General features: G+C 35.9%; 1 non-coding gene across 1 annotated transcript; it reads right to left on the reverse strand.

The window, feature by feature from the left end:
* Nucleotides 1–11,198: 11,198 nt before the first annotated feature.
* Trnav-uac (transfer RNA valine (anticodon UAC)) lies at nt 11,199–11,271 on the reverse strand. Its single transcript has one exon. It is a non-coding gene; the product is annotated as a tRNA-Val (tRNA).
* Between the last annotated feature and the right edge of the window lie 11,172 nt (nt 11,272–22,443).

Raw genomic sequence — 22,443 nt, forward strand, 5'->3', positions numbered from 1 at the left:
AACGAGACATATGTATAAGAAAAAAGTCATTTAGTTTTTAGTATGAAACCTTTTTTCTTCAACGCTCGAATTTTTTGTTCGGAAATAAAAGACTAACATCGTGAAAAAAATTACAAAAATCAACGTATTTTTAGTAACTTCAAATTTGCATTTTGTTAGATTAAAATTCGATGAGCTCTAAAACTAATTATTTATATACCTTCTGCTCAAATATGAACGAGACGTTATCAACAAAACGGTCCGCGGATGACATATGGCAAAAATAATTTTTTATAAGCTTACATGGCAAATTTCAACGTGATATGTCACATAGTTTGTTTTCTGTGCTACTGTAAACAAGTCAAGCTCGGGTGTGTTCTTCGAATTCTCTTTTATGACTTCAATTGTCTCAAAATATTTTCCACGGAGCGGCAACTTGAGCTTGGGAAACAGGAAAAACTCACATGGAGCCATATCAGGCGAATACGGTGCTTGCGGAACGATATTAACATTAGGTAGGTAGGTAGGTAGGGTGGTTGTCGTAAGACACACTTAGACCTTCGGCAGGTCCATTGTGATACCACTGGAGCTTATCCTTACTCTACGTGTTCCCTTTCAAACCATCCGGTTGCTTTAATAAACGAGCAGAGCTTCGTTAGTTTTAGATGGGCTATATCCGCTACATCGGTTAGAAATGCTGTATCGAGGGTGCGCAGCCTTCACCTAGCTAGGCTTTCACACTCACATAAAAGGTGTCTGACTGTTTCCTCTTCTTCTGTATTTAGACACCTTCTACAGAAATCGAAGTAAGGTAGTCCTAACCTTCTAGCGTGGCTGCCTATTAAACAATGACCTGTTAATACACCTATCATTTTTCTTATAGATTCTCTATTCAATCTTAGCAAGATCTTCGATCGACCGCTGCTCCAGTTCGGCCATGTCTGTCTGCTTAGTTCCCATGTTGTGAGGTTTTGCCAGATTTTATTTACCTTTTTGATGGTTTCCCTGTCTATAAGTAATTTACAAGTGGCTATAGGCATGGGTATCAGCGCTCTTGCAAGTTCATCCGCCTTACAATTTCCTGGAATGTTCCTGTGCCTGGTACCCAGATAAGGTGCACCTTGTAGCACTTAGATACGCCATCTAGTAGTTTAAAACATTCTAGAACTATTTTTGACGAGTGCGTTTTTGATTCCAGCGCTTTTATTGCTGCTTGACTGTCCGAGTAAATGAAGACTTCATTTGTGGATAATACTCTCGTTTTTATTTCTTTAAGCCCCTCTTTTATGGCAGTGACTTCCGCCTGAAATACACTGCAATGATCAGGTATGCGAAATGATTGGCATACTCCGAGTTTGTCGGAGTAGACCCCTCCACCTACTTTGTTATCCAGTTTTGAGCCATCTGTGTAGATGTTTAAGTCATTAACAATGAGCCCGTTATCCAATTCCTCTTTGGAAGGAAATACTGTGACAAAGGATTTATTAAAATTGATGTCCTTGGTCCTATAGAAATCCATTGTGTTGGGAATGCAGGGGAATTGTTCTAAAATTGAGGAGTGTCCTCTTTGGTTCGTTCTGAGTAGGCCGATTTCTCTTAGTCTGAGAGTTGCTTTGGCAGCTGTTTGCTTACCGTACTGCTCTATTGGTAAACTGTTAAGCATGATATTTAGTGCATCTGTGGGTGTGGTTCTGAGGGCCCCGCAGATGCAAAGACTGGCCATTCTTTGTACGTGTGCCATGGTTCTTTTAATGTACAATTTATCTAAAGCTGGCCACCATACTAATATGCATTAATATTAACATTATTTTTGTTCAAATAATCGCGAACAAGACGTGATGTGTGAGCTGGTGCATTATCGTGATGCAAGAACCATGACTTGTTGTCCCACAATTTCTTCCTTTTAAGACGAATGTTCGCGCGCAAACGCTTTAAAACGTCTAAATAATATTCAGCGGTAACCGATCGGCCTTGCGGAAGGAACTCCGAGTGCACCACACCTTCGTAATCGAAAAAAACAGTCAGTATAACCTTAATTTTTGAGCGACTTTGGCGTGGTTTTTTGGTTTTTTTGTACCACTGGAAAACACGTGCACGCGATAGAGCAGAGTCCCCATAGGTTGTCTGCAACATTTTAAAGGCGTCTGAAGTCGAAATTTTGTTGGAATAACAAAATTTCAAACAAATTCTTTGTTCAACTTGAATTTCCATCGTTAAATTCGAAGAACACACTCGAGCTTGACTTGTTTACAGTAGCACAGAAAACAAACTATGTGACATATCACGCTGAAATTTGCCATGTAAGCTTATAACAATCCTACCAAAAAACAAAAAATTTATTTTTACCATATGTCATCCGCGGACCGTTTTATTGATACCGTCTCGTTCATATTTGAGTAGAAGGTATATACATATGTATAACTAGCTGGTTCACCCTTCTTGGGTGTTTGGCCGAGCTCCTCCTCCTATTTGTGGTGTTCGTGTTGATGTTGTTCCACAAATGGAGGGACCTAATATTTCAAGCCGACTCCGAACGGCAGCGGAGCTTTTTCATGGCAGAAATACACTCGGAGGTTTGCCATTGCCATTTTCTTAATTTTGATATTTCACCGAGATTCGAACCGACGTTCTCTCTCTGAATTCCGAATGGTAGTCACGCACCAACCCATTCGGCTACGGCGGCCGCTCTGAAACTAAAATAAAAATAAATAATTGGCGCGTACACTTCTGTTAGGTGCTTGACCGAGCTCCTCCTCCTATTTGTGGTGTGCGTGTTGATGTTGTTCCACAAATGGAGGGACCTACAGTTTCAAGCCGACTCCGAACGGCAGATATTTTCATGAGGAGCTTTTTCATGGCAGAAATACACTCGGAGGTTTGCCATTGCCTGCCGAGGGGCGACCGCTATTAGAAAAAAGTTTTTATTAATTTTGCTTTCACCGAGATTCGAACCAACGACCTCTCTGTGAATTCCGAATGGTAATCACGCACCAACTCATTCGGCTACGGCGGCCGCTCTAAAACTACATACAGAAAAATTCTAAAAATTCGGAGTAAAAAGTTGAAAGTTTTGAAATTTTTTTTTTTGTAATTTTGTACAAAGTTTGAAATTTCGGAAAAAAATTTTTTTTAATTTTGAAACATTTTTGTTTTAAATTTTGTACACAATTTGAAATTTTGAAAAAAAAAATATTACTTTTGTAGAAAGTTTGAAATTTTGAAAAAAATTTTTTTTTTTTACTTTTGTACAAAGTTTGAAATTTCGAATATTTTTTTGTTGTAATTTTGTACAAAGTTTGAAAATTTTAATTTTTTTTTTAATTTCGTACAAAGTTTGAAATTTAAAAAAAAAATTTAATTTTGTACAAAGTTTGAAATTTTTTTTTGTTGTTTTTTTTTTTATTATTTTACATTGCGACTAGTTACAAGGAAAAATTTTATTAACTAACGAGCAATTTGTTTAGAATTTAGAAAATAAGGTATATACAACAATTAACGCTAAGGTGTGGTTAGTATATTACATTAAGTCTTTGGGCTTTCTGCGTTTCAGTCTTCTTCTCCAATTAGCTGGATTAGCGAGAATAGTGGCCTCCGTATTGACGTGGTTTTTTAACCTTTCATCATGAGCTTTTGCTATCTTTTTTAGCGTGTCTGCCACCGAGTCAATATTTAGGTCGCGTTCAAGATCGGAACTACGGATATACCACGGAGAACCGACTGCACATGTAATAATTTTGTTTTGGAGCCTTTGTATAGATTGAATTTTACTTTGGCTGGAGCAGCCCCATAACTGTGCGCCGTAGGCTTCAGGCTTCAGAATTTGTTTTTATACAATCATTTTATTATTGGTGGATAGTGCTGATTCCTTTCCCATAAGCCAATACATATTTCTGTATTTTAATTCCATTTCTTCTTTCTTTTTCTTTACATGGGCTTTCCATCTTAGCTTGGCGTCTAGAGTCATGCCCAGGTACTTTGCAGTATTTGAGTATGGAACCTGTCTACCATTTAAATATATTGGAACATATTTGATTTTGTTTTGGGTGAAATTTATATGCACAGACTTGCTTTCATTTAATTTAATATGCCATTTATTGGTCCAGTCATATATTTCATTTATGGCTAATTGTAATTGTGATGTCGATGTGTTTTCCGTGTTTCCTATCGAAAGAATAGCTGTATCGTCGGCAAAAGTAGCTGTTGCGCAGTTTGAATTGCATGGCAGATCGCATGTAAAGAGCAAATACAATAAAGGGCCAAGTACGCTTCCCTGGGGAACCCCTGCTTTGATTGGTTTGAGACATGAATATGAATCTTCTTGTTTTATTATGAAGTAACGGTCGGATAAATACGAATGTAGGATGGTGGAGTACTGCTTGGGTAGCAACACATTTATATTCGTCTGTAGCCCATACTGGCATACTTTGTCGAACGCCTTGGATATATCAAGGAATACCGCAGAGCAGGTTTTTCTTTCTTCAAAAGCATTTTCTATTATTCGCACTATCCTATGTACTTGATCGATAGTCGAAAGTTTGAAATTTGTAAAAAAAAATTTTTACTTTTGTACAAAGTTTGAAGTTTTGAAAAATTTAATTTTAATTTTGTACAAAGTTAGCAATTTTGAAACATTTTTCTTCAATTTTGTAAAAACTTTGAAATTTTACATTATATAGTTTTTGTTGTCTATAATTTTGAGAGGAAATCGTAGGAGTACGAACAAATAGTGATTAGGATAAATATATTCGTAGTAAAATAATGCAAATTATTCTTCCGCAAATTAGAAAAACAGAAGCCTAGAAATAACTTAATTACGAAACATTTGTTTTTGAAATGTCAAAAAGACGTTGAACTCTTGGCAAAAACGCAGAAGTATTATGCTAATGCGTTACTAAGAAGAAAAACAATAATCAGTAACACTAATTGCCAATTTAATATTGGCACAAAAAACAACAACACTAACCACTTTTGTTTTCATTCTTAGTGAACGATAAATAAAATTGTAGCTTCCGCAAAATAGTAATGCCGCTACTACATAAATTGAACTATGAATTCCCTGTATGCAAATGACCAAATGATTAATTCCTACATATACATGTGTATATGTGTGTATGTGTGTATAAAAATATTTAATAGGTTAACGTATATTTGGAAGGCTTAGCTATGCTGAAGTAGCTGCATATTCATATCCATATATTTGCGCACATAAAGTCATATCTACAATAACAACAAAAAAAGCTTAATTTACAATTTCTGATGTTGGCCTTAGTGTGGCTCCCAATTAAATGCTTTGCAAATTATTTTTAGTATTTGTTTGTTTAAATCTCGTGATAAGCAGAATTTAAATAATTCGCCGCACATTGGAGAATTCTATGAATCTACGTGCCGGCAGTGACGTGCAGGAGTGGAAGCGTGCGTATTGTTGTTTAACCTATTTCACTTCCTCGAACGTGGAGGTGAAGTAAAGAGGAAGTTTAAAGTTTGTCAAAAAACAACACAAAAGCAAAAAAACACAAATGCACACAGTTAAATGTGACGATAGCGAAAAGGCCAGGTGGTTAAAAATTTGTTGAGTGAGGCAAATTTCGCAACAGCTGCTGATGGCGGCGATGAGTCGCTGCGCATGCGTAAGTTTATCGACATATATTAGAAGAAATCTGAGATATGCTTCCGTATTTCTTAACAGGGCGCCTTAATTATATGGTTTACACTTTCGTAGAGTATAAAATATTAGGTGAAGTAAAAAGTTCGCAATGTTTTTTTCACTCAATTCCGACGATGAAATTTATAATTCAATTTAATTAAAAGTTAAGAAAATTTGCAAAACTGCAATTTAAACAAATCTCAAAACAATTTATGCGAATATAGCTTATAACACAACTAAAACCATTTACAGTTGCGAGAACAAAAATAGCAGTACAAAAAAATGGTACATATTTTGAAATAAAAAAAATTTATCTGTGATGTGATTCGAAAGTTTTTATAATTATTTTTTAATATTATTTTTTATGTTTACAGCTGCGAGCACGAAAATAGCAGTACTAAAAAATATTAGCTTTTTTCAATTGAAGAAATGTATCTCTGATGTGATTCGAAAAATGTATTATTATTTTAAAATATTATAATTATATTTCTACAATTGCGAGAACAAAAATAGTAGTACTAAAAAAATATTACATATTTTCAACGAAAAAAAATGTGTCTCTGCTGTGATTCGAAAATTTTTTATTATTTTGATATATTATTATGATATGTTTACAGTTGCGAGCTCGAAAATAGCAGGACCAAGAAAATACTAGATTTTTCGAACTAAACAAATGTATTTCTGATGTGATGCGAAAGACTATTATTATTATATGTTTTCAGTTGCGAGAACAAAAATAACAGTACTAAAAAAATTTTACAAATTTTCAAATAAAAAAAATTTATCTGTGATGTGATTCGAAAGATTTATTATTATTTTGAAATACAGTGCACTCGCGATAACTCGAACTAATTAAAACAGGCGCTGTTCGATTTATCGAATTTGTTCGACTTATCAATTGAGTGTGCTATGTTAAAAAAACAGTCATCGATATCGATTTTTCGATCGATTGTTGAAAATGGAAGCCAGTAGAAAATTTCTGTAGTATAGTTTCGTTATACGAATAATATTTTGGTCCATTGGCTGTATCAATGGTGTCGCATTCGGCGGCATAAACATAGTTAAAATTAAACCATCCTCGGACTTTAATTCGATTTCGTTGGAATGTGATGGGGCATTATCAATTAGAAGAAGAGCCTTCGCAGGTAGTCCCCCATCTTTCAAATATTTTCTTACCTAAATATTAAAGTCATTTAACTTGGTTAAAAAAATTGTTTTAATGAATTTTACCTGCGGCACGAACGAATTATGAAACCAGTCTTTGAAAATCGCCGAAGTCATCCAGGCTGATTTGGAATTTTTGTACTCCACCGGACAGTTAAAATTTTTGAAAACACGAGGATTTCTTGCTTTGTCAATAACGAGAAGTTTAAGCTTATGGTTGCCGGTAGCGTTAGTGCAAGCCATAAATTGCCTTATCTTTCTTTTTTATAAGACTTAATTAATTTTGTTAAGGACTTCAGCCCTCTCTTTTAATGTTAAACACTTCAACCTTTTACGATCCATTACTCACATGCACTGATACACTACAAATGACAAATTTAAAGCAATTTGGTCAATGCAAGATGTTGTTCCCAGAAAACTAACGGGATATTAACGCCGAAATATTCATATGGACAATACACTAGTATACATATAATTTATATACATATACATGTATACATGTACATGTTTGAAAAGAATGTGTGTACAAATAAATTTGTTTTTTTGTTCGAGTTATAGCGCTTTTTTATTGTTCGAGTTACAAAGAAGTCAATAGGGGAAAAAATGTGTTCGAGTTAGCACGTCGTTCGACTTAGCGGCTATTCGAGTTACCGCGAGTGCACTGTACTTTCTCAAGAATAAAACACTCGCCGCTGGGTTAGCAAAAGTTAGCCCGAATTTGGTTTTGTAAGGTCCACTAAATTAGTAGTAAATTTTTAGAGACTTTAACGTTCATGCCATGAAGGTTTCGCCAGGGAAGTCTCCTAGTACAATTCTTTAGAATAAATTTTTTTTCATTTTAATCCACTAACGACTTTCCGAAATTGTTTTTTGAGTGGCTCTTTGAAGTAACCGCCTAAACGGCGCCTTTAGGTGAGAGCTACTGGATTCAAATATTCTACGAAAATATATCCCGTGGAATTTGACGTATGTCGTAACGCTTCCGTTTCGCTAAGAAATATATATAAACAATATTTTGCATTGTTTTGAAAACAACTTAAGCCCAGACATGGAAACTTAATTAGGGCGTCAAAAAAAAAATATATATATATGTATATGTATATACATAGCAATCGACGAAGAAAGCTTGTAGTCCCCTCTTTATCTGTAAGAGGAAATTTGGCAAAAAATGGGGTCTGAAACCATATATGAGCCACTGGGCGTACAATAAGATCAGACTTATGGAGCTTTCGTGTGTTGGGAGGCGGTGCACACAATCCTGCCTAAAGGATCTCATAAAAGTGCAACGATTAGCTTGTGTAGGAATAACAGGTGCGTTCCGATTGACGCCTGAGGTGGCGCTGGAAGTGATCTTACATATTCCACCCTGGTTCCCAAGATAGATCTGAACAAATACTATAAAATATGAATACCGGACAGAAAGGATTTGCAGACCAGACTCAAATCAGATGAGTCAGTGGTCACCATATTGATACTGACGGCTCAAAGATAGACAATGGCACTGGATGGGGAGTGTATTCGGCACAATTATCCTTAAATTGCTTCTTTAGACCCCTAAAATGGTGGGGCGTCTTCCTAGCTGAGCTCTACGCTAACATCCAGCAAATCTCACCATTTTTGTTGATAGTCAAGCAGCGCGCATTAACTCAAGATGTGTTAAAGAATGCAGGAGGTCTCTCTCGCTTTTCCAACAACACAACACAACACCACACTTTGTTGGGTTCCCGGCCACTCTGGAGTGGCAGGAAATGAAAGAGCGGAGGAGTATGCAAGTAAAGACTCTGAACTTCAACTTCAGCGAGTGTTTGGAGACATAAGCATTCCTCTAAACCAGGGGTGGGCAAATACTTTAAAGCGCGGGCCAAAATGAAATTTTCAAAATGTCTACCGGGCCGGAGGACTATACCGCATATGCTTTGCACAAGCGGATGTTTTGGATGGAGTTTTTTCCCTGCCAATTTTTTTTTGACAAAAACACTAAGTATCATTTCAATTTGAATAAAATATGTCACGTAATTTTTCAAGAAATATTTTTATAAATAAATGCCTATTAGATAAACCAGTCAATGAAACATTTACTTATTTATGTCTTAATGATAAAAATTATTTTATATTGACACATAGTTATTACAATTTAACATTTATATTGTATTTCGTAAATATAATAGTAAATAGAATTCAAAAAAGAAAAGAAAAACATCAAACGGTAAAATACATATTTAAAGTTAATGCGAAACGTGAAATCTCGAATGTTCATCTGGCATTATTTCTTCAAAATTGGGTTCCAAATCACTTGCAGCAATCCTTAATACCGAGTGTAGATTTTCGTCAGTAATTTGTGATCGATATTTATTTTTCGTGGAAACCATTAAAGAAAAAGTTCTTTCACAAATATATGTCGAACCAAATAAAACAAGGTATTTTTGAACATAGTTCAAAAAATGTTTGAAATGTTCATTTCAAAGCGCCATAGAAAGCACTCAATTCGTTTGAGTGAAAATTTTCTTTTAGTAAAATATTTGATTGTAAGTCAATTAGTTCTAGTTGAATTTCAACAGGGGCTTCTTGCACATCGAAATTGAAAGGTTGAAAACTGTGTGTTGGTTTATGTAAATTTATATATACGTAAATATTCTATGGTTGAAAAGCGTAGGTAAGGGAACTGAATTTGTGTTTGAGATATTTTACAAAAATTAAAGGTAATCTGCTTTAACTTATTCTGTTCGTTGTTTGAGAATTTTTTTTTGTTACCCACTTTCTGTGTTATATTAAAAAATCGCAATAAGTCATGTTTTTAATTATAACTTATGTTTTTCGGGTTCATAACTTTATTACTATTAAATTACTTTTGTATTTCAGTTTTAAATAATTTCATTTACATATAAATTTTTAAATTTTTTGCTTATTTATGTACATATTTCGTACGGATTGTGCTTATTTTTAGTATATGTAGGTGTTTACGAGTGATATAAGGCTATTGGGCAACCGCACACTAAATACTAACCTCAAGGGTGGTGTGGAAACTAAAAATTCCAGACCTTTGATTCAAAAATACCCAATTCATGTTTCTACCGGTGTGGCAATATTGGAAAATGTTATAAAAAATGCACATTTTTCAGCGCTCTCACGAGAAAAAGAGTTTCACATCTAGTCATCTATGGCATATGCCGTACTCACAGGCATTTCGAACCTAGCGCGATCTCCTTTGTGTTTGACGAAAAAACCGCCCTGAGAGCGATCGTCGCGAGCGACCCGTGTGAAACACACTAGGATTGTTTCAAGCTCACGACATCGTCCACACTAGTGTAGTTAGCCGACCGCCCATTTTATTAAGACTATTATATATACAGTACGCACACTAATAATGCTGATGTCAACAAAATCTCATAAAAGAGTTTAAAAAAATTTATGTGCGGAATTTTTCAACGGGCCGGATAAAATTAGCAAGAAGGCCGGCTTTTGCACACCCCTGCTCTAAACGAACTGTATACTACGATTGACTTAAGCGTAATCGAGGAAACCAATAGAAGGTGGTCTCTGACTACTAACTGCATAGTCTGCAAAGCGCTCTGGCCAAAACTAAATCTTAACAGGACAAAATGTCCGCTTGGATTCAACAGATCAACTACCAGAACTACCACTATCAGGATCACTGCACTATTGGCACCTTAGCGAATAGAATGCGTATACCTAACAATGAGCTCTGGAGGAGTTGTGAAGATGAAGAAGAAATTGAGTTGGTACAACACCTCCTCTGTGAATGTCCTGCACTTCAAAAACGCCGTGTCAAATATCTTGGCGATTAAGTTTTCTCGAAGTCCAAGTGTTCTCATAGCGCACTTTTCTTCAATCTGTTGAGTATTTTACCTACGAAAACTAGTTACTGCAAGGTCAATTTCGATTCCGTGTTTGTTTTAATGTAGACCAATCATGAAGGGTTCAAGCGAATGGAGTTTGCATCTAAGAGGTATGGAGAGAAGAATATACTTTTGATTGTTTTCTGAATTAAGGATGTTAAATTCTTAAGTCCGTACGATTTAGGTAAGTCAAAAGCAATTTTGTCCGGTTTCAGAATGAAAGAAATGCTTACTTTGCTCTTAGTACTCGTTAAGTACTCGGAACCATAATTGGGTCGAAATGGTATGATCAGAGGGTCAATAAAAATACCGATCGGATTAGTATCGCAAATTTTCCAGCGACACTAGCAGCTTTGATACTCTCAATTACATTTACTGGTTTTCAAAATATTTAAGTAATAGGTGGCATACAATTAATTACACAAATTTGGTTTAAATAACTTTTTACTGAATAAAAAGCAATGATTTCGAGTGATGGAAATCTTGATTAATTTCGCGCCACCTTGTATGTGTTGAAAAAATACTATTTTCCTCAATAAAAATTATTAACCAACTGGTTCCATCCAGGATCGAACTGGAGACCTTCTGCGTGTAAAGCAGACGTGATAACCGCTACACTATGGAACCACATAAATCTGGATGACCGAAGTGATCATTTCGGGTGTGGTGTAACATATATTACCCATACATACGCATATGATCGGAAGAGAGAGCGGTAGGCAATTTCATTTAAAAATTAACTAAAAAGCACCACGTGATTTGAAGAAAGACTTTGACGGCACATGCACAAATTTTTATTATATATTTTTCTCTACATAAATTAATTTTTTTTATATTTTTTCTACATAAAAGCACAAACTCGATCACCAATCGTAATAAGGTATGAGTGACTTGCTTTAGAAAACTGGTAATGGTTTAGAAATATTTGTATAATACATACAGACATATATATACGTACACACATATACATATATACATTACCATACAAGCAGCTCTAGGCAACTAATTATTAACGTGCCGGCATAAGAACCGGTAACACCATTTTTACTAGAAATCTTCCATCATTTATTTGCTTATTACTTTCATATGTAGAGTAAAATATTAGCGCAATAAACGTGATCGGCAGGGTCTACTTGACCCCACGTCATCAATTAAGGGTTAATATATATTAAAAAGCGCCGAATTATCACTGTCAATGCTAACCATTTAATTCTTATAAACCAGTTTAGAAAATACATTTAAAATTTGTACTACAAAAATCTTTTCCAAAAATTAATTGCGGACTACCCAATCTCTTCAAAATGTGTATACAGTGCACTCGCGATAACTCGAACTAATTAAAACAGGCGCAGTTCGATTTATCGAATTTGTTCGACTTATCAATTGAGTGTGCTATGTTAAAAAAACAGTCATCGATATCGATTTTTTTCAATTAAATTTATTTATTTATTTACATATGGATATGAACATGAATATGTTTAAAATAATTAATTCGTTTCAATATTTTTCATCAAATATTTGGCAGTCTTTGTGTCAGTTACACAAAAAAAGTCAGCTTTAACAGAAAAGTTAGGCCGAAAAGAAAGTTGTAATATGTGTTTGTCTTTTCTTGCCTGCAGCAATGTTGAAGAGTGTCAACCTTTGCGGGGCTTACTTGTTCAGTTGTGGCCCACTGAATTACCTTATTGATAGAGCTAACTGCCCCCTCAGATGATATCCGCTCACATGTCTCAGTTGTGTTGTTAAACTCAGACTCAGAATCACTAGTTTCAATTATTACTTCTGTGTCGGTAAATTCGGCACCATCATTCCATTTGTTAACATCATAAAGCGTAAATTCGACCTGTAAATTATGTTTTTCATGTTATGTTCTTTCAAGATGAGTCCACTTATTGGGTAATTCTTTTTTCTTTGGGACAGAAACCATTTGTATAAAGCGGCTTTCATTTTAGGAAACTCAGAAGCTTTTAAAGTTCTCCTCTTCCCAGGACCCAAAAACGTGTTGTTTACTGCTTTTAAAATTGCCTTGTCTTCTTTTTTATAAGACTTATGGTGGACTTGGCTACCCCATATTCCTTCGCTAGAGAAGAAACACTACATCCACGTTTAATTTTGTTAAGGACTTCAGCCCTCTCTTTTAATGTTAAACACTTCAACCTTTTACGATCCATTACTCACATGCACTGATACACTACAAATGACAAATTTAAAGCAATTTGGTCAATGCAAGATGTTGTTCCCAGAAAACTAACGGGATATTAACGTCGAAATATTCATATGGACAATACACTAGTATACATATAATTTATATACATATACATGTATACATGTACATGTTTGAAAAGAATGTGTGTACAAATAAATTTGTTTTTTTGTTCGAGTTATAGCGCTTTTTTATTGTTCGAGTTACAAAGAAGTCAATAGGGGAAAAAATGTGTTCGAGTTAGCACGTCGTTCGACTTAGCGGCTATTCGAGTTACCGCGAGTGCACTGTATTATTATTATATGTTTACAGTTGCGAGCACGAAAAAGCAGTACCAAGAAAAAATTTAATTGTTTTAAATAAAAAAATGTATCTCCGATGTGATTCGAAAGATTTATTGCTATTTTCAAATATTATATTTATATTCCTACAATTGCGAGAACAAAAATAGCAGTACTAAAAAAAATTACATATTTTCAATTAAGAAAAACGTATCTGTGATGTGATTCGAAAGTTTTTATAATTATTTTTTAATATTATTTTTTATGTTTACAGCTGCGAGCACGAAAATAGCAGTACTAAAAAATATTATATTAGATTTTTTCAATTGAAGAAATGTATCTCTGATGTGATTCGAAAAATTTATTATTATTTTAAAATATTATAATTATATTTCTACAATTGCGAGAACAAAAATAGTAGTACTAAAAAAATATTACATATTTTCAACGAAAAAAAATGTGTCTCTGCTGTGATTCGAAAATTTTTATTATTTTGATATATTATTATGATATGTTTACAGTTGGGAGCTCGAAAATAGCAGGACCAAGAAAATACTAGATTTTTCGAACTAAAAAAATATATTTCTGATGTGATTCGAAAGACTATTATTATTATATGTTTTCAGTTGCGAGAACAAAAATAACAGTACTAAAAAAATTTTACAAATTTTCAAATAAAAAAATTTATCTGTGATGTGATTCGAAAGTTTTTATTATTATTTTTAAATATAATTTTTATATGTTTACAGCTGCGAGCACGAAAATAGCAATACCAAATATTCAATTTTTTCAAATAAAAAAAATTTGTCTCTGATGTGATTTGAAAGATTTATTGTTATTTTGAAATATTATATTTATTTTTAGATACTGTATACGAAAAACAACACATTTTATTACAAAAAATAGAAATTCAAGGTTACCATTAAAATACCAGTAGTCAAATAAGTAACTCATTCTGACCAAGGTAATAAAAACATAAAAGAAAAACTGCATTGACCAAGTTCGCTCATACATAATTGAAACTAATATTTAGTTGTATTTCCCAAATTCTTTTTATTACGGCAGCACAACGTGGGGTATTGGGCCCACCGATTGCTCCTATCGCTGCTTCGGAAACTTCCACCACGTTTCTTATTCGGCTCGACCTTGTACAGCTCTTTTTAAGTCCCTCCAAATATTTTCTATAGGAAGGATGCTGGGGACTCAGCTGGCCATTCTATATATAACCTCAATTTTATTGTATTTGCACGAAATCAATCTTTGTCCTTCCGACTCGAGTGTCTAGAATCATTATCCTGCTGGTAGACCTGTTTTATTGGCATTTTCTCTGTGCAATACAACAACATAACATTCTGCATTATTTCCACATAGATATTGGTGTCCATTAAGCCATAAATATTGTGTATAGGGCCTTAATATGAGAAACATCCCCATACCAAAATTCTTGAGCCCCCCTGTTTCATGGTTTTTAGAGTGTATTGTGGCTAATTTTCTGTGCCAGGTTGACATCTAAGATATTGCCATGAATCCGTGCCGCCATACAAATTTATTTCATACTCGTCACACCATAATATACTACGTCATATCAGCTGTTTAGCTGGCATATTTCGTTGCAAATTCCACACCTTTTTCCTTATGTTTTGACGTCAGGGGTTGCTTCCCGTAGTCTTCTACGTACAGTAATGTCAGATACAATTAAGTTCATCTCTTTTTTAATTTTTATCGCTGACTTTATGGGATTCTCTTTGTATCGCCTTATATGTAGCTCTGCGATCGTCTTGCGGGGAAGTTTTTAATATTCCTCCTCTTTTTCCATCATTTCCATTTGAAATCACTTTTGCTGAACATGAAAGAATATTTTGTATTTCTGTGTAAAATCTTCCAAATCCTTCTCATATAATGGGGATCAACTCAACACAAACTAAGAGGGAAGCTCTATATGGGGATTGGCTAGTCATCCATCCGCTTTACGGCGAAATTGGTGGCCATCCAATCATTATGCGAAGATCTCCGTATCGACGAAGATCCCTTGTTATTCCTAAACCCCTGTTATCCCATTGACACTCACCATAATTTAAAAATATATAAATAAAAAATAAAAAGTTACTTTCGTCTAAGTCTGTGCAAAATTTTATTTGTATTCCGTGTATAACCTTAAAAAACTGAAGGCACTGCTATTTCAATGTTTCACTTAAATGCGTAACGACGACAATAAAGAACCGTTATTTACGTAGTTGCTAGATTTATTCAGATAAACTTTCCCCTTCTGAGATCCCGCAACGCTTCGCAGATATTTGGTATTGAAATTTTTTTTTATATAATTCAAAGTGCTGCTATTTTCATCTTCACAGCTGTAATTCAGGTTTCAAACTTTGTGTAAATTTGAAAAAACTAATTTTTAATGTCATGCTGCCGCTGAAAGAAAGGTTGCCGCCTATAGAGCCACGCTGCGATCGGGCGCAACGCGAGCCATGTGGGATCGCTACAGAGAGCTGAAAAAGGAAGAGAGACGTATTATCCGAAAAAAGAAACGAGAGGCCGAAATACGTGAGTGCGAAGAGCTTGAGATGCTGGCCAACAGGAACAACGCCCGAAAATTCTACCAGAAAGTTCGGCGGCTTACAGAAGGTTTTAAGACCGGGGCGTTTTCCTGTAAGAACAAAGACGGCGAACTGGTGTGGAAAGTCTACCATCGACCAAATATTCACAATACGCCAAATCTTGGAAAAGACCCATGAAAGGAGAATCGACACACACCATCTCTTCGTCGACTTCAAAGCTGCATTCGACAGTACGGAAAGGAGTTACTTGTATGCCGCGATGTCTGAATTTGGTATCCCCGCAAAACTAATACGGCTATGTAGGATGACGTTGGTCAACACCAGCAGCGCCGTCAGAATTGGGAAGGACCTCTCCGAGCCGTTTGATACCAAACGAGGTTTCAGACAGGGTGACTCGCTGTCGTGTGACTTCTTTAACCTGATGTTGGAGAGGATCGTACGAGCCGCAGAACTCAATCGCTCAGGCACAATTTTTTATAAGAGCGTGCAATTGCTGGCGTATGCCGATGATATTGACATCATCGACCTTAACAACCGCGCTGTTAGTTCTGCCTTCTCCAAACTGGATAAAGAGGCAAAGCGAATGGGTCTGGTGGTGAACGAGGACAAAACGAAGTACCTCCTGTCTTCAAACAAACAGTCGGCGCACTCGCGTATCGGCACCCACGTCACTGTAGACAGTTATAATTTCGAGGTTGTAAAAGACTTCGTCTATTTAGGAACCAGCATTAACACCGATAACAATGTCAGCCTTGAAATCCAACGTAGAATCTCTCTTGCCAACAAGTGCTACGTTGGACTAAGTAGGCAACTGAGCAGTAAAGTCCTCTCTCGTCGAACAAAACTAACACTCTACAAGACTCTCATCATGCCCGTCCTAACGTATGGCGCAGAAGCTTGGACGATGACAACATCCGATGAAGCGACGCTTGGAGTGTTCGAGAGAAAGATTCTGCGTAAGATTTTTAGACCTTTGCACGTTGGCAACGGCGAATATCGCAGACGATGGAACGATGAGCTGTATGAGCTTTACGACGACATAGACATAGCGCAGCGAATAAAGATCCAGCGGCTACGTTGGCTGGGTCATGTCGTCCGAATGGATACAAACGCTCCGGCTTTGAAAGTATTCGATGCGGTACCAGCTGGTGGTAGCAGAGGAAGAGGAAGGCCTCCTCTGCGTTGGAAAGATCAGGTGGAGAAGGACTTGGCTTCACTTGGTGTGTCCAACTGGCGCCGGTTAGCACGAGAAAGAAACGACTGGCGCGCTTTGTTAAACTCGGCCAAAATCGCGTAAGCGGTTATAGCGCCAATTAAGAAGAAGAAGAAGAATTTTTAAATTTCCATCAAAATATTTTTATTTATTTTAAATTTAAAAAAATTTAAAAATAATTCGATCAGTTTTTAAAAAATTTCGAGCATGCAGTTTTATAGTCTACTAGCAAACCCGGTCCGCTTCGCTGGCTAGATATGGTTTAGAACAGAAAAGATATGGTTTTCATATTATTTATTTCTTTGTTCTTTATTCAAGCGCTTTGGCATAAACAATATTTTTTGTTTTTCTATTTGTTTTTGAGTAAATATATAATGTTGTTGGCTTCCCAACACGTGAACAGCCAACGTATAGTTGACCATGGGTGAATACTGGTTCTTCTAAATTCATCCCGCATATTTCTAAAGTTTGCCCTTGTGATTTATTGATAGTTATTGCAAATGCTAAACGAATGGGCAGTTGCAAACGCTTGAATTCAAATGGCAATTCAGGTGGAATCATTGGAATTCTTGGTATTAGAACGTCTTCATTCTTGAATTTGCCTATTAAAATAGTTGCTTGGATAACATTATTCATCAATCGTTTGCCTACTTCATTTTGTTCTTGACGTTCTTCTGATGTCGCGTTATTTCGGGCATTTCTCATGCGCCTATTATTATTTGTCGAACGACCAATATGATTACGTGATTGTCTTGGCATTTGTACTGTAATAAACATGATTGTAATTATGGTATTCTGAGATTTTAAAACATTTTTTTTTTTTAATTTTGTGGGTTATATTTTCGATGCATATGTATGTGTTTAAAAGCCCAAGTCCACACGGTCAGGATTATTTTATTTTGTTGTGATTTTCTTAAATCATCTCTTTTCTTCTGAAAATTGTTGACAATTTACATAATAAGACTATTAATTTTTTCATCAAAGTTACGCATTTTTCGTGCTCTTCTTTTGCATCCTTTAAAAATTTCTTTTGTTTTTTCATTTTTTTACCATTTTTTTCACTCATGGTGTATCGTAGCTTATCACATATGAACCCAAAAAATAATTTCATTTGAACATTCGGATTTCACATTAAATTTTCAAATTTCGTAAGAAATTATTCACTGTACCAAAATCCACTCCAAAAAAAGTCACAAAAAATGTTTACACTTTGCACTTACGTCTTCTCCTTATGGCGTCCAAATCAGAAAGAAATATTGACACATTGTAACTCACATTGTCAATTTGACAGTTCAGTTCCGCCCCAAGCGTTAAAAAAGTAAACGACATTATGGCTGGTTCAAAAGAACGCTTTACGCGTTGCCGGTGTTCCGAATTACAATCAAACTTTATGAAACCCATTTTCAATACTTACTTAACAATGTGTGTAAGTTTGGTTTAATTCGGTGCAAAGACACGGCGGGTCCACGTTTTGGTATATATTTCGAGACCCTAGTCATCAATAGGTATGAAAATTACTCCGTATTAAAGCACTTATCAACAGCTTTCATTTGATACCCATATTGTACATACACAACCAAAGGTTACCCGGGTCCACGTTTTTACCTATATCTCGAGACCCCAGTCACGGAGCGGCATGAAAAATACTCTGTACTGAAGCATTCACCTACAGCTTCCATTTGATATCCATATTGTACAAACACATCCTAGGGTTACCCGGGTCCACGTTTTGGCCTATATCTCGAGACCCTAGTCACGGAACGGTATGAAAAATACTCTATACTATGGAAATCATCAACAGCTTCCATTTGCTACCCATATTGTACAAACACATTCTAGGGTTACCCGGGTCCACGTTTTGGCCTATTTATCGAGACCCTGGTATCCGATTCATAAAATTTTAAAACACAAACCTTCTCCACATGTGTCTCTTCAATGTGGCAAAGTTTAGTTAAAATCGGTTGAGCCATTCTCCGTAAAGTTCATCACAACCCGAAAAACGGCTGAACTTTTATATATATAGACTGAATTCTAGTATAATAAAGTAAAAGTTTCAAGCGGCTTAAAACTCGCATTGATTTTTGGCAATTTTTTGTTTGTTTTTTGTTTTTGCTGACGATGGAGTATTCGTTATATGGAAAAAATGAAGAAAATAGTCTGCAAAAAAAGTGTCAAAAATCAACACAATTTTTGAGATACGTGAAACTGGCACTTTATTCTACCAAAACTCAATGGGCTATAAAACTGTGGAACCAAAATTTTTCTGGAAATTCGTAATAAAAATTTAAATGCTTAATAAAAATTTGTTGATTTTTTGTATTTTTTTTTTTAATTCGCACAGTTTAAAACTAGGATTTAATGAATTCTAAGTAGAGTTTGAGCTTGATAGATCCGTATCCACCATGCGTCGCTGAGAGGTCTTTGGTCTTCCACGGTTCCTTGCACCTTGCGTATTCCACCACAGAGCAGTCCTGCAAACCTCGGCGGCATCTTTGCGCAAAGTGTGGCCTATCCAGTCAAATCGTCTGCGTTTGATGATGTTGGTCGAAAACTATATTTTCATAAAAAATTAAATGAATCACGGAAGTAAATCAGAAACAAATAAATTGTCCAATCGTTTTAAGTGCTATAATTATTTAACAATGCGTAGTTATAATTGTCTGTTCCATCGTAGCCGAATGGGTTGGCTCATAACTGCCATTCGGTAGTGCTCGAATTCGAAACCCCGGCCACGAACACCAAACAATAGAAAAAAAATGCCTCTAATAGTGGCCGCCTCTCGGCTGGCAATGGCAACTCTCCGAGTGTATTTCTGCCATGAAAAATTTGCCATGAACTATCTGCATTCAGGGTCGGCGTAAAACTGAAGGTTTCTTCATTTGCAGAAATTTGCTAAATATAACTTTGACTACGAGTTCTTTGCAAAGATGTCCTGCATATACTTTCTCATCCAATTTCGAACCGTCTCCATAAATAAGCGCATGGGCCTTCCTTCCTATTGCTACGCAACATACCTTCCTCCCTTGTGGGATGTAGCTGCAAAAGCACCTGTTTTAGCACAACGTACTCGTCGTAGATCACCTCTGGTTAGTCACAGTGACAGTCGCTATAGCAAAATGTTGGCAAAAATCGTGGCATGATACCAAGGATTGATTAAAAATGATGGGTAGTCTATTTCTAATATATCACTTCCCATTGTATAAAATGGTCAGGCAATGCAAAAAATAGCAAAACAAAATTGATATAATTCTAAAAAGTAAAGAAAACTATCAGGCAACTATCAGTGTTCGTGTACAAAACCACGTTTGCTTGTGTTATGAAAAGCACTCAATGGCCATCTATCAAATGCTTTGAAAAACACTCCAAAAGTCGTCTGGACATAGGTAATATAATAATTAGTAATATAAGAAAATCAAAATTTATTATTGACATGTGTCATAGAAAAATATATTTTGTTGTTGTTCGCATTCATAACAGTGCTAAAATTTTGTATGCATAGCCGTGAAAAAATTGAATAATTTTTATGGTCAACGCGAGGTTAATTGTTTTTTCACATTTCAGGGTCATAATTAGTATGACTTCAAATAACTGGATTCAGACCTAAAACAAAAATATGTTTAAGAGAAGCTGCGGTATTGATATTTAAATTATAATAGTGCCAATGAATCTGAGGAAGCCATCGAATTCAGCCAAAGTCCGCAAGGGCAGGCATGGCAGCTGCTAAGCCTTCGGTTGTAGCAAACAAACGATCGAAAATACTTTTCCCGTTCCTCAGTGATGTATAATTTGTAGAATGAATACAATTTGAACAATGTAAAAAGTGGTTAAATTTCAAGGGCCGATGCTGAATGCGAACCACACCTTAACGACAAGTTTTTTCTGCATTTCATTTGACATTTTTCAATTACAGACTATTTAAATTTGAACTATGGAAAGATATACAATCGAGCAACGTGTTAAAGTTATTCAGGCTTATTATGAAAACGGGCGTTCAAATCAAAATGCATATCGCGCACTTCGTGCAGAAAATCATCTTCAGTGATGAGGCACATTTTCACCTCAGTGGATTCGTAAATAAGCAGAATTGCCACATTTGGGTGAATGATAATCCAAGAATGATTGCCGAAAAACCAATGCACCCATAAAGAGTGACTGTTTGGTGCGGTTTATGCGCCGGCGGCATCATTGGGACGTATTTTTTCCAAAATGAGGCCGATCAGGCAGTTACTGTGAATAGTGTTCGCTATCGTAAGATGATAACGAACTTTTTATGGCCTGAATTGGAAGATATGGATGTGGATGATATGTGGTTTCAACGGGACGGTGCCACTTGTCACACAGTTAACGAAACAATGGCTCTTTTGCGCGAAAAATTTGATGGCCGAATAATCTCACGACGCGGCGATGTCAATTGGACGCCAAGATCATGTGATTTGACACCAATGGACTTCTTTCTTTGGGGTTACTTGAAAGAAAAGGTGTACGTCGATAAGCCAGCAACAATTCAAGAGCTAAAGGATGAGATAATTCGGCACATTACCAGCATAGAATCTCAATTATGCCTCACCGTCATCGAAAATTTGGACCATCGGATGGAGGTGTGCCGCCGAGGCCGCGGCGTCTATTGGGCTGATATTTTGTTTTATGCATAATTGAGCCATACCAATATTATCATAATAAAGAGAAATAACAATAATTTTCTAAAAAAATTGTATTTTATTCAAAATCAACACCGGCCCTTAAAACTTAACCACCCTTTACAATTTACAAGTTTGCTCAATCAAAAATAATCAACTGAAAAACAGGAAATTTCAGATACTCGACTGATTGTGGTTGATGGAACCTGGGTAATTCGAGTGGACTCGATGTATGTAAGTAGAAGACTACTTATCGAAACCTTATCGAAAAAAAGGTAGTGTGGTTCATTAATTGTGTTTGGTGCACTACGCTGTGAATAAATTCCTTGTTGAAAAATGAATTAATCCATAAAAAAATTGTTGGAAGAAACATCACCGGAGTTTGAAGATTCTGCATTTTCACATGCAATGATACAAAAATGGGCTCGGCTATTTCATCCAAGAAGAGATACCTACAAAGACTAACGAAGACTGTCCAGGTAGCCCCGCGTGACGATAGTGACCGGAAAAAATGTCTTACAAGATGAAAAATTATTGCTTACCGATTAAGTTTTCGCACATAGCAGAAGAAATATCATAATAATTGATAGAAAATGGATAGAAACTGGAGAGAACTGGTGATATTTTAAAAGAGTTTTGCACGTGAAAAAAAATGATTGGTTGTTGGGTACCTCGAATGCTCATACCGCTCGACAAGCAGCGACTATTGGCAAGTTGTGGAGGTATTTTGGCGTAGAGCCAGCGTGATTTGGATGAACTGTGCAACGGCATTTTAACCATTGATTCACCAGTGTGCGGTGAAGCTCAAACAAGATTCGATGCAATGAATCAGATGGGGAGAAAGGTCAGCACAGAAATTTAAAGTGGGAAACACGGCGTCGATGATTATGGCTGCCAGAGGGGC

Source organism: Anastrepha obliqua, chromosome 5 (genome assembly GCF_027943255.1).
Source record: "Anastrepha obliqua isolate idAnaObli1 chromosome 5, idAnaObli1_1.0, whole genome shotgun sequence".
In the NCBI taxonomy this organism is placed as follows: Eukaryota; Metazoa; Arthropoda; class Insecta; order Diptera; family Tephritidae; genus Anastrepha; species Anastrepha obliqua.